Below are 14,965 nucleotides of genomic sequence, written 5' to 3'. Positions count from 1 at the left end.
TCATTTTTACCTATTGCATACCTATTTAAGTCAAACAACTGCCCTTTTGTATTCCGCTATGTTCTGATAAGTAGAGTCTGGGGCCGAGAGTCTGAAATCTCATGACCCAGGATCTCTCATCAGTTAATTTCCTGTAAGCTATGCTAAATGGGTCAGAATGGAAACAGAAGACCGGAGGAAGAGAGAAATTTCCAGCTTCTAGCTCTCACAGTTGTAATAGTAGCACGATGGGATGATTCTGGACAGCAGCTGAGGCAGATACAGAATCTTTTTGGTGATTCAAGTTCTGATTGAGGTGGCAACTCTTCAGCAGATCCAAGACTGACTGTGTCTCCAGAAGGGCAGCAGGCAGCACACGCTTGTGGGTTGCGCTTTAAGGGCTTGTGAACTCTCAAGCCCTTGTGGTCTCTGAGTATCATCTCCTTCTTCTTTTTTGTTCCTCCAGTCCCCAACCTGATTTGTGCTCTTCCAGACATTCCCACACCCTTGCAATTTCCTGTAGTATATTATCTCTGTTTGGAATATCTGGAATGACTTGCGTTTTCTGGATAGGACTCTTACCATACAATCTTAACAACAGAAAAGGTCCCAGGAAATAGACCCTCCACAATAGGACTTGGGGATTGGTTTGCTGACTGTTTGAGCTTGAACAGAGTGATGGGCTTACTGTCAATGGAAAATGGAAATGTAGTGGCATTATGATTACCTACCTCATCACTCATGTTTGCTTAGGATGAAGTCCAATCAAAGGCAATGCTTTGGGAGACCAAGTGGCTGCTGCATTTGACCATCACGATAGTAATGATGACTACAAGGACTTGGGAGACCATCTGCTTCTGACTGTATTGAAGCACTTAGAGAGAGGAAATGATAAGTTCCAGTCTTTAAACTCAAGTCACCATCAGAGAATCAGAGAACTTTGATGATGACCCTAAACGAAGCTCTCTATGAAATCACATGGCTCATATAGCTGAAAATTAGACCCCAAATGTGTAGGTTGCAAAATAACAACACAGGTTTTTTTAACATCCTGACCAAGTCTCTGATGCAACAGGCACTGATGGTGAGGGAGACCCTAAGATGCGGAATGGGAACATCTGAATAGATTCTGAGAACCTTGAACCTCTAAATTCCCAAGAGCCTCCCTCACCAAGGAAGCTGCCTGTCCTTCTTAGTCTGAGGAGATCAGCCTTCCTTTCCCTCAAGACAGAAGAAACTCACCTGAGGCAACTACTTTGCAAGGAGATGCCAATTTTCCTCCAGACACACCTCCCTACTTCGCACTACCACCAGACCATGGCCAGAGTCAGATCCCAGTATTTCCCAGGGAGGATAATGTAAAATTATCATGCAGGAAGAGTTGTTAGTGAGTTAAAGCACTTAGGAATGTCTCTAAAAATGTTTCACTGGCTGACCACAACTTGAACTCAAGAGTGAACTATATTCAATGAAGTTGAGATGCCAAAAATTCTGGAATGTAGAGGAAGAAACCCAAATGTCCAGAAGACACTTCCTTCACTTAGATATGGAGGTTATCATCTGTAGGATGGGGATGACAGAAGAAAAAGTCCTCACTGAAATGGGATGATAAGATCCCAGAGTGGCAAAGGCCAGGTGACAGTGGTTAAATGCTGGTGATGATGTGCATATGATTACCATAGTATACAGCAGGGATCAAATTGCCAACATTCATTGGATCATGGAGACAGCAAAAGAGTTCCAGAAAAACACCTACTTTTGCTTCACTACTACACTATAGCCTTTGTGTGTGAAAAGAGTACATCAAGGCTATATATTGTCACCCTGGCTTATTTAACTTATATACAGAGTACATCATGTGAAATGCCAGGCTGGATGAGTCAAGACTCTCCTGGAGTCAAGCCAGGAGAAATATCAACAACCTCAGATATGCAGATGATATCACTCTAATGGCAGAAAGTGAAAAAGTCAAAGTGTAGTCGCTCAGTCATGTCCGATTCTTTGCAACCCCATGGACTGTGGCCCACCAGCCTCCTCTGTCCAAGGAATTCTCCTGGCAAGAATACTGGGCAGAAGCTGAGGAGAAACTAAAGAGACTCTTGATGAGCGTGAAAGACGAGAATGAAAAAGTTGGCTTGAAACTCAAGATTAAAAAAAACTAAGATCATGGCATCCAGTCCCATCATTTCATGGCAAATAGAAAGGGAAAAAGTGGAAATAGTAGCAGATTTTATTTTCTTGGGTTCCAAAATCACTGTGGGTGGTGACTGCAGCCATGAAATTAAAAGACGCTTGCTCCTTGGAATGAAAGCTATGACAAGAAAAGCTAGAATATCTTATTAAAAAGCAGAGACATCACTCTGCTGATAAAGATCCACATAATCAAAGCCATGGTTTTTCCAGTAGTCACGTATGGATGTGAGAGTTGGACCATAAAGAAAGCTGAGCACTGCAGAACTGATGCTTTCAAACTGTGGTGCTGGAGAAGACTCTTGAGAGTTCCTTGGACAGCAAGGAGATCAAACCAGTCAATCCTAAAGAAAATCAACCCTGAATATTCATTGGAAGGACTGGTGCTAAAGCTGAAGCTCCAATACTTTGGCTACCTGATGCAAAGAGCCGACTCATTGGAAAAGGCCTTCTTGCTGGGAAAGACTGAAGGCAAAAGAAGAAGGGACTGGAAGAGGATGAGATGGTTAGATAGTATCACTGACTCAATGGACATAAATCTGAGCAAACTCTGAGAGATAGTGGAGGACAGAGAAGCCTCGCATGCTGCAGTCCATGGGGTCACAAAGAGTTGGACGTGACTTAGTGACTAAACAACAAGAGCAGGGATGGATCTTTGGTGATGGCTAACTGATCTCGCTGTCTCTGGGAACTGTCTAAACAAACAGCTTACTAAAGTATTAACTTGGTCTATATAACAAGAAACCAACCAACCACCAAACAGAAACTCTAGGTCTACTGAGCAGGAATCTGATTTGTATTTTGGATTTTTTTTTAGGAATCTGATTTGGTTTGTCATATTGGAATATGATAGCCTGCCATCGATAACTCAGACCTAAACTGCTTTACAGAACTGGATTTATAGAACATTTGATTGAAGAAGGACACTACATTCCCACAAGTACATATTAAAAATCTCCTCTGAGTCTTCCTCAAGGGACCTGAAATAATGTCCTAGTAGGTCATTACTAAATGAACGTAAGTGAAGCCATTTACTAGAATGACTGGACACTAGGAGAAAGGAACTATCTAGATTTTTCAGGGACTGAGAGATACTGGTTCTGAATGTGTGTTAATCCCAGGGTACCCAAAACGCCATTGTGATCCACCAATCAAAGTAGGCATTTATTGAGGCAATATTAATGGAGTTCTGGCCTGTGTTTATCTCATCCTATGGTTATTTTTCCTATTTCTGAAATACATTTCCAAAAACCCTACTTAGCAACTGGCAAAAACCCCACTGTAGCTTGCTGATCATGGTATGGGAGCTATTATGATAACGGGCTTCCCTGGTAACTCAGCTGGTAAAGAATCCACCTGCAATGCAGGAAATCCCAGTTCGACTCCTGGGTTGGGAAGATCCGCTGAAGAAGGGATAGTCTACCCATTCCAGTATTCTTGGGTTTCCCTGGTGGCTCAGACAGTAAAGAATCTGCTTGCAATGTGGGAGACCAGGGTTCAATCCCTGGGTTGGGAAGATCTCCTTGAGAAGGGAATGGCTACCCACTCCAGTATTCTTGCCTGGAGAATTCCATGGACAGAGAAGCCTGGGGGGCTACAGTCCCTGGGGTCGCAAAGAGTTGGATACGACTCGGAGACTTTGGAACAAATAGAAATTCTTAACTTTCCTTTCCTACCAGCATAAACCAAAACCAATACTTGGAAATATACAGAGATTAGTGTCACCATCAAAGGCTTCAAAGATGTTAGGGTAGTGATTCCTATCACTTCTGCATTTAATCTGCCTCTCTGGCCTCTGCAGAAGGTGGACAGGTCTTGGGCACTGACTGTAGATTTTAGTATGCTTGTTCGTCATTCAGTCATGTCTGATTCTTTGTGACCCCATGAACTGTAGCCCACCAGGCTCCTCTGTCCGTGGAATTTTCCGGGCAAGAATACTAGAATGGGTTGCCATTTCCGTTTCCATTAGTATGCTTACTGCTGCTACTGCTAAGTCACTTCAGTCGTGTCCGACTCTGTGTGACCCTGTAGACGGCAGCCCACCAGGCTCCCCTGTCCCTGGGATTCTCCAGGGAAGAACACCGGAATGGGTTGCCATTTCCTTCTCCAATGCATGAAAGTGAAAAGTGAAAGTGAAGTTGCTTAGTCGTGTTCGACCCTCAGCGACCCCATGGACTGCAGCCTACCAGGCTCCTCCATCCATGGGATTTTCCAGGCAAGAGTACTGGAGTGGGATTAGTACAATCAGAATTACCCAGTGACTAAGCATTTTGCTTAGTCACTGGGTAATTCTGATTGTAGCTGTTGTTCCAGATGTGATCTTTCTATTGAAGCAAATCAACATGGTACCAGGCCCTTGGAATACAGCCATTGACTTGAGAGATGTTTTGTCTCTATATGGATTAGTAGCAGTTTGTTTTCACCTATCAGGGACAACAGTTCACTACATAGATATTATAATGCTGATTGAACGTAATAAGAAGAAAGTAGCAAGTATCTTAGATACCTTAGTAAGAAAAATGTATGCTAGAAGGTAGGAGACGAATACCGTGAAGACTGAGAGTTTTGCCTCCTCATTGACATTTTCAGAGGTCAAATGATCTGGGACATGTCAGGATCAGTCCAATCTAAAGTGAAAGACAGGACTTCCCTGGTGGTCCAGTGGTTACGAATCTGCCTGTTAATGCATGGGATGTGGGTTTGATCTCTGGCCCAGGAAGATCCCACACGCTGTGGGTAACTAAGCCTGTGCGCCACAACTACTGAGCCTGTGCTCTAGAGCCCAGGAGCCGGAACTACTGAGCCCACGTGCAGCGGCTACTGAAGCCCACACACCCTAAAGCTCATGCTCCACAACAAGAGAAACCACCACAATGAGAAGCCCACGCACTGCAACTAGAGAGTGGCCCCTACTCTCCGCAACTAGAGGAAGTCCTCACACAGCAACGAGGACCCAGCACAGCCATAAATAAATAAATAAATATTTTTAAAGACTTGTATCTAGAATAGATAAAGACTTCAAAAAACTCACTAAGAGGACAAACAACTCATTGGCAAATGATTTGAACTGATATTTCACTAAAAGACACACAAATTAGCTCATGAAAAAATGTTCAATATCATTAACCATTAGGGAAATACACAATGAAAAATGAAACGTCATTACACACCCACTGTAATGGCTAAAACTAAAAAGGCTGACAGTACCAAGTGTTGACAAGGATGTGGAGAAACTGGATCTCACACACCACTGGTGGGAATGCAAAATGGTACAATTACTTTGGAAAACTGTTTAGCAGTTCCAGTAAAGTTAAACCTACTCCAGGACCCAAGAATTCTACTCCTAAGTATTTACCCTAGAGAAATGAAAATATATGTCCACAAAGAGGTTTGTACAAGAAATTAGAGCTGCTTCATTCACATTCATCCTCATCTAGAAAGAAATGTCCATCAACTGGTGAATGGATAAATTGTGGTACATCCATACCAAAGAATAGCAGTGAGCAACAGAAAAGAACACACCTCTGATACATAAAATGACATGAATGAATCTCAAAAGCATTAGCCTCAACAAAAAAAGCTAGATACAAAAGAGTCAACAGTGTGTGATTCCAGTCACATGAAATTCTGGAAATGGGCAAGACTAATGTAGAGTGACAGAAAGCAGACTGATAAAAGGCATTGGGGGCAAGGGGAAATAAGAGGGAAATTCTGGGTGATAGAAATGTTCTATCTTATTTTTGGTGATTGTTACACATGAATACATATCAAAACCCATTGAACTTGTACACTTAAAACACCATACCTCTTATTGTATGTAAATTATACCTTAATAAAGTAAAAAAAAAAAAAACACTCCTAGAAACAAGAGAATATATGAAGATATCCAGTTATAAAACACACAAAGTGAACACACAAAAATGAGTAGCTAGCTATCCAATGCAATGAAAGGTTCTCGCAAAATTGTTAAAATTAAATATCTTAAGAAATATGCAGGAAGTTTAAGAAGCATATGATAAAACTCTATAAGGAGGATCATAAAAGAACACTCGAATAAACAGACTAATGCCTTGGCTTTCTTTCTGGCCCTGCTCTTACCAGAGGGATCTGCTAAAATACAAGTCATGTCATCTCATTCCTCTTCTCAAAACCTCCAGAGGTTTCTTTCAGAAAGAATTCCAAAATCATTACCCTCATCTAACAGGACTGCAAGACCTTCCCTCCCATCCCCTACCTCCCCTAGCTCCAGCCTCAATGGTCTCGATGTTTCCCAACGTGCCAATGCACTCCTGATAGCCCCTGTGTCAGGAACCCTCCTCACCCAGATCTTCACATAACTTGTTCCCCAACTTTAAACAAATCTTTGCTTCAATATCACTATTAGAGGTTACCTTGGCAAGTCCATCTTTAGTATGGGAAGTTTCAGTTGATCACTATGACTCAACAGCTGTTGTCAATAGAAACTATGTCAGTTTAGAAACTAGGAGAAAAGATTAAAAGGAAACATGATAGTTGTCTTCCAATATTGAAGAACAATTACGTGGAAGAGGAAGCAGAATTATTCTTCCAGCAGCTCCGGCAGACGAGTCCTCTGGACTGATCACTAGAACCTTAAGTTCCACAAGGGCTGACTGTTCAGCACCCCTAGCACAGAGCATGTCTGGCACACAGGTGCTCAGTCATATTTGTTGAATAAATGTTTCAGTGTGGTTCTGAAAAGCAAAATGGACCAATGGATAGGACTCAAAGGAAGCAGATGTTAACTCAACATGAAGAACAGTTTCTTAAAAATGAGAACTTGATGGGATTTTTTGAACTCAGATGTCTTGATCTAGTGCCTTCATATTTATATGCAAGCAAACTAAGGTTTGGAAAGTTTTAAGTTGGTGGTTATTTTACTGTTTATCTCGGTCCATTAGTGGGCTGTGAAATCAATTTAGTGGGTACAAGCAGGATTTTAAAGAACACAAAATAGAATTTAAAATATTAGAGCTTATTGCAAGTAGTAAGAATTCTTACCTGATTTTTCTGTTTCAGATAGAGAGAGATTAATATACAGCATCCTAGGTGTGTATAGGTCAAGATGTGCTGTGTTTAGTCGCTCAATCGTGTCCAACTCTTTGGGATCCCATGGACTGTAGCCTGCCAGTCTCCTCTGTCCATGGGGATTCTCCAGGCAAAAATACTGGAGTGAGTTGCCATGCCCTCCTCCAGGGGATCTTCCCAACCCAGGGATCAAACCCAGGTGTTCTGCATTACAGGCCAATTCTTTACCATCTGAGCCACCAGGGAAACCCAAGAATACTGGAGTGTGTAGCCTATTCCTTCTCCAGGGGATCTTCCTGACCCAGGAATTGAACCAGGGTGTCCTGCATTGTAGGCAGATTCTTTACCAGCTGAGTTACCAGGTAAGTCCTGGTCAAGATGTAAAATGTAGTATATCTTAATGTTTTGGTAAAAAAACCAAAAAACTATTTTGAGTAATACCAGGTTAAGCTGCTCAACACAGAATTTGCCCCCTTGCAAAGTAACGAGTTCTTTTTGCAGTTGAGATGGAGGTAGAATGTCATTGATTTAGGATGGAAACAGCTGGTGAGCAGTGGCAATAGATGATGTCAGGAATTTATATTTTTTCATTACATTTGTGTATATTTTCCAAAATGATCATACATCCTTTTTAAAGTAGTTTTAAATACATATATATGAAACATATTTTACAATAGAAATTAGAAATTTTACATGGAGATGAGATGGTTTCTGTAGGTTTACACTGAGCACCATTTGTACTGTAATCCAAGGCAAAAACCAAAACAAAACAGAAATAAAAACAATTTATATAATGCTCGCAACATTTGCCCACTATGAAATGAGCATTTTTCTGGCGCTAACTTCTAGGAGGAATCTGTATGTGAATTCTTCTGAGGGCATTAAATGTCGTTATAGAGAATATTCGGACCAATACAATAAACTTCCTAACTGGTCTCCTTGCCTTTTATCTTTTACCCTTCAATCCGTCCTGAAGTATGTGATCTTTCCAGATTCTCCTGTTTAAAATTCTTTAGTGCTCCTTCCTGCCTCCTTGATAAAGTCCATATTTCTACAAATGGATTTAATATCCCTTGGGACCCAACTTCTGCCAATCTCTGTATGCTCATCTCCTTCCAGCTACCTACCTCCCACTCTTAAGATCTATGCCATTCCCAGGTACACTATACCCTTCATGCTGCCAAGCTTTTTATATATTGTTCCTATGCTACAATTAAAACTACCCTTCTCAGTCTGAGAAGCTCATACTCTTCCTTCAGAGTCAGCTCAAACACAGCATCACTTGGGAAGCTTTCCTTGACTTTCCTGGGTTCATGCTAATTGCTATTTCTTCCAGGACCCACTGCACTGTATACATGTATGCCATGGCAACTGCTGGAAGGCATTTTATTTGCCTGCTTGGATGTGTGTTTCCCTGCTACACTGTAATAATCACATGAGGAGAGACCATGTCTATGTGTGTGGTGGTGGTGGTTCAGTCGCTCAGTTGTGTCTGACTCTTTGCAACCCATGGACTGTAGCCAGCCAGGCTCCTCTGCCCATGGGATTTTCCAGCCAAGAATACTAGAGTGGGTAGCCATTTCCTTCTCCAGAGGATCTTCCCCACCCAAGGATTGAACCTGGGTCTCCTGCATTGCAGATGGATTCTTTACCAACTGAGCCACCAGGGAAGCCCAGCACTGATTTAATGTTTGAGACATTCAATAAATATCTTCACTAATGTCCTTACTGAACTAACAAGGTTCTTTTTTATTTTTAATTTACTTTTAATTGGAAGATAATTGCTTTACAATGTTGAGTTGGTTTCTGCTGTACAATGATGTGAATCATCCAGAAGTATACATATATCCCCTCCCTCTTGAACCTCCCTTCCACCCCTCACCTCATTCCACCCTTCTAGGCTGTCATGAGCTCCCTGTGTTATATAGCAACTTCCTGCTACTTTACATACCATAATGTATATGTTTCAATGTTACTGTCTCAATTTGTCCCACCCTTTCCATCCCCTGCTGTATCTATATGTCTTTATTACTGCCCTGCACACATACAATGGAATATTACTCAGCCATGCTGCTGCTGCTGCTGCTAAGTCGCTTCAGTTGTGTCTGACTCTGTGCGACCCCATAGACGGCAGCCCACCAGGCTCCTCTGTCCCTGGGATTCTCCAGGCAAGGACGCTGGAGTGGGTTGCCATTTCCTTCTCCAATGCATGAAAGTGAAAAGTGAAAGTGAAGTCGCTCAGTCGTGTCTGACTCTTCTCGACCCCATGGACTGCAGCCTACCAGGCTCCTCCATCCATGGGAATTTTCCAGGCAAGAGTACTGGACTGGGGTGCCATTGCCTTCTCCAACTCAGCCATAAAAAGGAACAAATTTGAGTCAGTTCTAGTGAGGTGGATTAATCTAGAGCCTGTTATACTGAGTGAAGTCAAAAAGAAAAAAACAAATATTGTATATTAATGTATATATATATAATCTAGAAAAATGGTAATAATGAGCCTATATTTGCAGGGCAGGGATAACAAAGGTTATTTACATGACTTTCCCTATATCCTGACTTTAAAGTCAAGGACATTCTATAATTAACTCAATGAAAACATTTCAAAGGCAAACTAAGCCAATATGTTTTGAGTACACTGTTCTTTAGAATTTTCTCTTGACATGGGATTCAAGCTGATTGAATATCGCCTTTTTTGTGTGTCCCTGTTGTGAACTGTACATAATTTTACTGTGACACCTTTCACACTAATTTTTGTACCTATCTTTTCCTACAAACTCTTTGAAGGCAGGTATAGTTATAGTCATTTTATTTTTTTAATCTCCATTTTATGGCACAGAGTCTGATCTATAATCTATTAAAAGTTTGTTCCTGATAAAAATATATCTATTTTAGCCCCAAACCTAGCATTTAATAGAAGTTACCCAGTAAAGTCAGCAACAGAACAAGGATGCCATCTATTCCCACTACATATTATTTAACATTGTTCTGGGGACATTAGCCAATGCAATAAGACTTGAGAAAGAAACTAGAGAAAGAACTAGAAAGTAGGAGGTGAAATTACCACTGTTTGTGGATATGACTGTATACCTGGAAAATGATAGAGAATCAACTGTAAAATTACCACAAACAAAAAGAGTATTAACGGGGGTAGGAGATTATGAAATGCATATTAGAAATCATTAACTCATTAACTTATATATATATGTGTGTGTGTGTGTGTGCGCAAAAAAAAAAATACCAGGTAAGAAATATAATGAAATAAAGGACTCCCGTTTTCAACAGCATTAAAAATACAAAACACAGAGGAATAAATTTAACAAGAAATGCATAAGACTTATAAAAAAAACCTAAGGACACAACAGAAGACTACAGAAAATCAAATTCTTTGAATAGGAACGTTCAACATATTAAGATGTCAATTCTTCCTAAGTCATTTTATAATATAACATGATCATAATAAAAATACCAGTAGGTCATTTTAAGATCAATACAAGTTTATGCTAAAGTTTTATGGAAAAATAAATATACAACAGCCAGTTAAATTTTGAAAAAGAATGAAGAGACGGAATTAGCACCAACAGACATTCAGTTATATTATATACTTCATCAATAATTAAAACTGTGATGTGATGCTGATGATAAAGACACAGACAGACCAGTGGAGTATACTAGGAAATCCAGAAAAGCACCCCAATATATGTGGGAATTTAATATATGATGAACCTATGGTAAAAAGATGAGCAATTTACTAAGTGGCACTGGGACAATTTTTAGCCTTCTGGAAAAAAAAAATAAGCTGGCTTTATACCCCAATCTCATACCACGATAAATGCCATATGGATCAAAGACCTAGGTGTGAAAGTAAGTCCATAAAAGTGCTAAGAAAATATATAGAAGGTTTATAAACTCAAATTGGGAAAGGCCTTTATAACCATGACTCAAAATACAAAAGCCATAAATGACTGATACATGTGACGACATAAAGATAAAACAAAATTCTGTATAACAAAATATACCACAAAAAGGGAAAAGACAGATGACAACATGGCAAAAACATCTTTAGAGAAATGGCAATCTCCATAATATACACTAAGCTTCTAAGAAATTTGCTAGAAAAGAATGATTACCTAAGAAAAAATAAGACAAAGAACAGTTCACAGAAAAAGAAATACAAATATCATATGAAGGGATGTTCAACTTCAGTCATAAAAATATAAATGTAAATTAAAACTATATTGATGTTTCAGTTTTCCTCTCTCAAATGAGCCACAAAATCCAAACATTTGATAATATTGATAAGACTGTGGGAAAGTAAGCACTTTCAATCTTGACTGGTAGGAATATAAACTGGTGTCATTCCATGGAAGGCAATTTGGCAACAGTTCTCAAAATGATGAATGCATATATTCTCTGACCAAGCAACTTCACTCCTGGGAATTTATCCTACAGGCATACTAGTACATGGGGCTTCCCAGGTGGCAAAGTAGTAAAGAATTCGCCTGCCAGTGCAGGAGATGCAAGAGATATGGGCTTAATCCCCGGGTCAGGAAGATTCGCTGGAGGAAGAAATGGCAATCCAGTCCAGTGTTCTTGCTTGGGAAATTCCATTGACAGAGGAACCTGGCGGGCTACAGTCCATGGGGTCGCAAAGAGTCGGACACGACTGAGAGACTGAGCACCAGCACTAGTATCCTGGTACATGATCGAAGGGACACATGTACATAGTTATTCACTGCAGCACTGTCTACAATAGCAAAAGGCTAGAAAAGTGTCCATCAGTAGAGGAAAAAAGTCATATGGAAAGATGACTAAGACACCAATATAACACATGATACACATAGTTAAGTCTTTTTAAAAAGCAAAGAACACACCCAAAAAATATAAGGGAAAAAAGTGGAAACTCTGGAAAACCAGGACAGTGGTTGCTAACTGGAGGCAAGCTGGGATCTGGGAGATAGAGGCAAAGATGGAGGGGAGACGTTATATGGTATACTTTTTTAACATTCTGAGTTTGGAATTACATGAATATATATTAAAAAAATTTTTAAGTGTGTCAAACAAGTGGGTGAAATATTAACTATCAGTCTCACATTTATCCAGATCTAGGTTGTAATTCATGATTAAGATATCTTGGGAGCTCACAGAGTAATAATATTCTGTGTCTACTTATGTCAAGATTCATGTGTCCCATGAACAAATGACAAGCTCACATTCCATTATGAAACGTCAGGAAGTTATATTTCTGGGAAGAAAGAGAGAACAAACCAAGCGAGTGCTAGGTGAACAAACAGCTATACTATTGCAATTGTCAATCTGCTTACTGGTCTAAACACAGTGATGATGGCAGGAATGGGAAGGAAGGAAAAGATACAAATGACCCGAATGGGATATAAATCCATGGGTCTTGATGGCTGATTGAAAAATTCTACTGCTTATGTTCAGAGAGCCCCACTGCAGTCTCCAGAGCTCTTATAACTCTTATTCGACTTGCCTAATTGTACCAAAGTGTACCATAATTTGTAATTGGCTGTGGAAGGCTAGAGAGAAAGAAAGAGAACCCAGTGATGTGGTGTTTAGCAGTATCACTAACAGAAATTAGAAAGCCAGAAGGAAGAAAGCCAAGTTAGGGAAAAAGCAATGACTTAGGTTTTAAGTACATGCTGTCTGATGTGAGTGGGAAATCAGGTAGCTGTGGCCAGAGGGCTACTGGAAATCCTAGTCTGAAGTTCAGAGGGGACGTCAGACTTGAAGGTGGTGATGTGGGAGAGATCTGCAAATAGAGAAGAGGCTCAGAGGAAATACGGGCAGCGGGGAGAAGCTGGAGGACCGCCCTGATTGTGGAGCAGAATGGGGAAGAGAAGGCAGAGTTACAGACAGAGAAATATAAGAAGAATCAGGAGAGCATGTGACAGGTACACCGAGGGTGAGGAGCTTTAAGAAGCAGTGAAGCAGTCTACACATTGAGAAATGGAAGGGGCACAGCAGTAATAATAGTAGCAATGTGCTCTATCTCCTGAATCCTGACACACCACGACCTAGAAGGTAGACGGCATTGTTAGCTCCATTTTACAGAAAAGAGTATTAACCCAGGGAATCTGCTGGTGGTCCAGTGGTTAGGACTCTAAGCTTTCACTGCTGAGGGCTGGGGGTTCAATCCCTGGTCAGGGAACTAAAATCCCAAAAGTTGCAGTGAAGCCTAGAGAAAAAAAAAGTGGGGAGGATATTAATTCAGAAAGTGACTTCAAAGCTGCAGGATGTCACTGATGAGCTACAGTCCTTCATTGCTTTCTTGGAAGAGCTGGGAGATCAGAGTTCTGCCACTAAATTAGCTATATGTGCAGGGACAAGCAACTTCACCTTTCTAGGTTTCATTTCCTTCTCTGAAAATTGAGGGGATTGGTGTAGATAATCTCTAGCTCTTATGTAACATGAGTCTTTGATTAAAACCAAATGGAAGAGGGATTCCCCTGGCAGTCCATCGGTTAAGAATCCACCTTGCAATGCAGGGGACTTCAATTTGACCCCTGATTGGGGAACTAAGATCCCACATGAACTGCAATTACTAAGCCTGTGAACTCTGGAGCGCATGGGCCACAACTAGAGAATCAACGTGCCACAACTAAGACTCAACACAGCCAAATAAATAAATATTTTTTTTTTAAAAGGCACAATGGTAGAGATACATATATACAAGATGGGCAATGAATTGAAAATTTAGCCATAAGTGAGCAGGAAGACCCAGCCAAGATCAGAATGCTGAATGTTTTATATAGTGAATTTTCAAGCAATAAAATTACTTACTCTGATATATAAAATCTATAATTGAAAAACTCTTTTTATCTATATATTTCAGTTAATATCAACAATTAAAATTTTTCATACCTGGAAATTTATAAATACTGTTCTTGAAACCCTGCTAAGCTGGTTGAATAGAATAAAAATAGAAGAGTCCAAGTGACGCAGTCTGTATATGAAGGATTGTCCTGTAGAAAGAGAAAAGAGCTATTTATAATAAACATTTGTAATAAGAGACAGAAATGACTGCTAAGGTACATAAATATTTATGGAAATAAATTAAATAGGAGCATTTATCAAGTATCATTTCTTGAGCATGTAAAAACAGATCATCTAGCACAGAACAGATGTGGGAATCCTGAACCTCTTCATATTAAAGTCTGCAATAAAGATTTCCAAAATTAAAATATATTATGGCTGACTGAAAGCAAACATACTTTTCAACTTTAAGAATAAAATAAACTTTTTAAGACAACAGCTGTTCAAAGGCTGGCCAACAGATGAAATACCAAGACAGCAACATATGTTCTATTACCCTTTTCCTATAAATGACATCAATATGATTTGCAAGAAAACCAAACAGAATAGCTTTAAAGATTCAACTTACAAAGTTAAACATTTCTTTAAAACTCTATGGTTAACAGGGAAGTGGAGGAAAAAGTCCTACTACATATGTTCACAAAGTCCCATTCAGTTCAGTTCAGTTCAGTTCAGTAGCTCAGTCATGTCCGACTCTTTGTGACCCCATGAATCGCAGCACGCCAGGCCTCCTTGTCCATCACCATCTTCCGGAGTTTACTCAAACTCACGTCCATCGAGTCAGTGATGCCATCCAGCCATCTCATCCTCTGTCATCCCCTTCTCCTCCTGCCCCCAATCCCTCCCAGCATCAGAGTCTTTTCCAATGAGTCAACTCTTCGCATGAGGTGGCCAAAGTATTGGAGTTTCAGCTCAA

The 14,965-nt window shown here is 40.2% G+C and overlaps 1 protein-coding gene across 1 annotated transcript in view; it reads right to left on the bottom strand.

Moving 5' to 3' along the window:
• Positions 1 to 14,965, bottom strand: part of ZBTB8A (zinc finger and BTB domain containing 8A) — a 55,257-nt gene that overhangs the window by 25,694 nt on the left and 14,598 nt on the right. Inside the window, exon 2 of the mRNA XM_010836917.1 lies at positions 14,098 to 14,198. The gene's annotated coding sequence lies outside the window, so the exon portion shown is untranslated. The remainder of the gene's footprint in view (positions 1 to 14,097; positions 14,199 to 14,965) is intronic.

This window comes from Bison bison, unplaced genomic scaffold (assembly GCF_000754665.1).
Source record: "Bison bison bison isolate TAMUID 2011002044 unplaced genomic scaffold, Bison_UMD1.0 scf7180017864068, whole genome shotgun sequence".
Lineage (NCBI taxonomy): Eukaryota > Metazoa > Chordata > Mammalia > Artiodactyla > Bovidae > Bison > Bison bison.
Note: the sequence above shows the minus strand (reverse complement) of the source record. Positions and strands in the feature narration are given on the sequence as shown.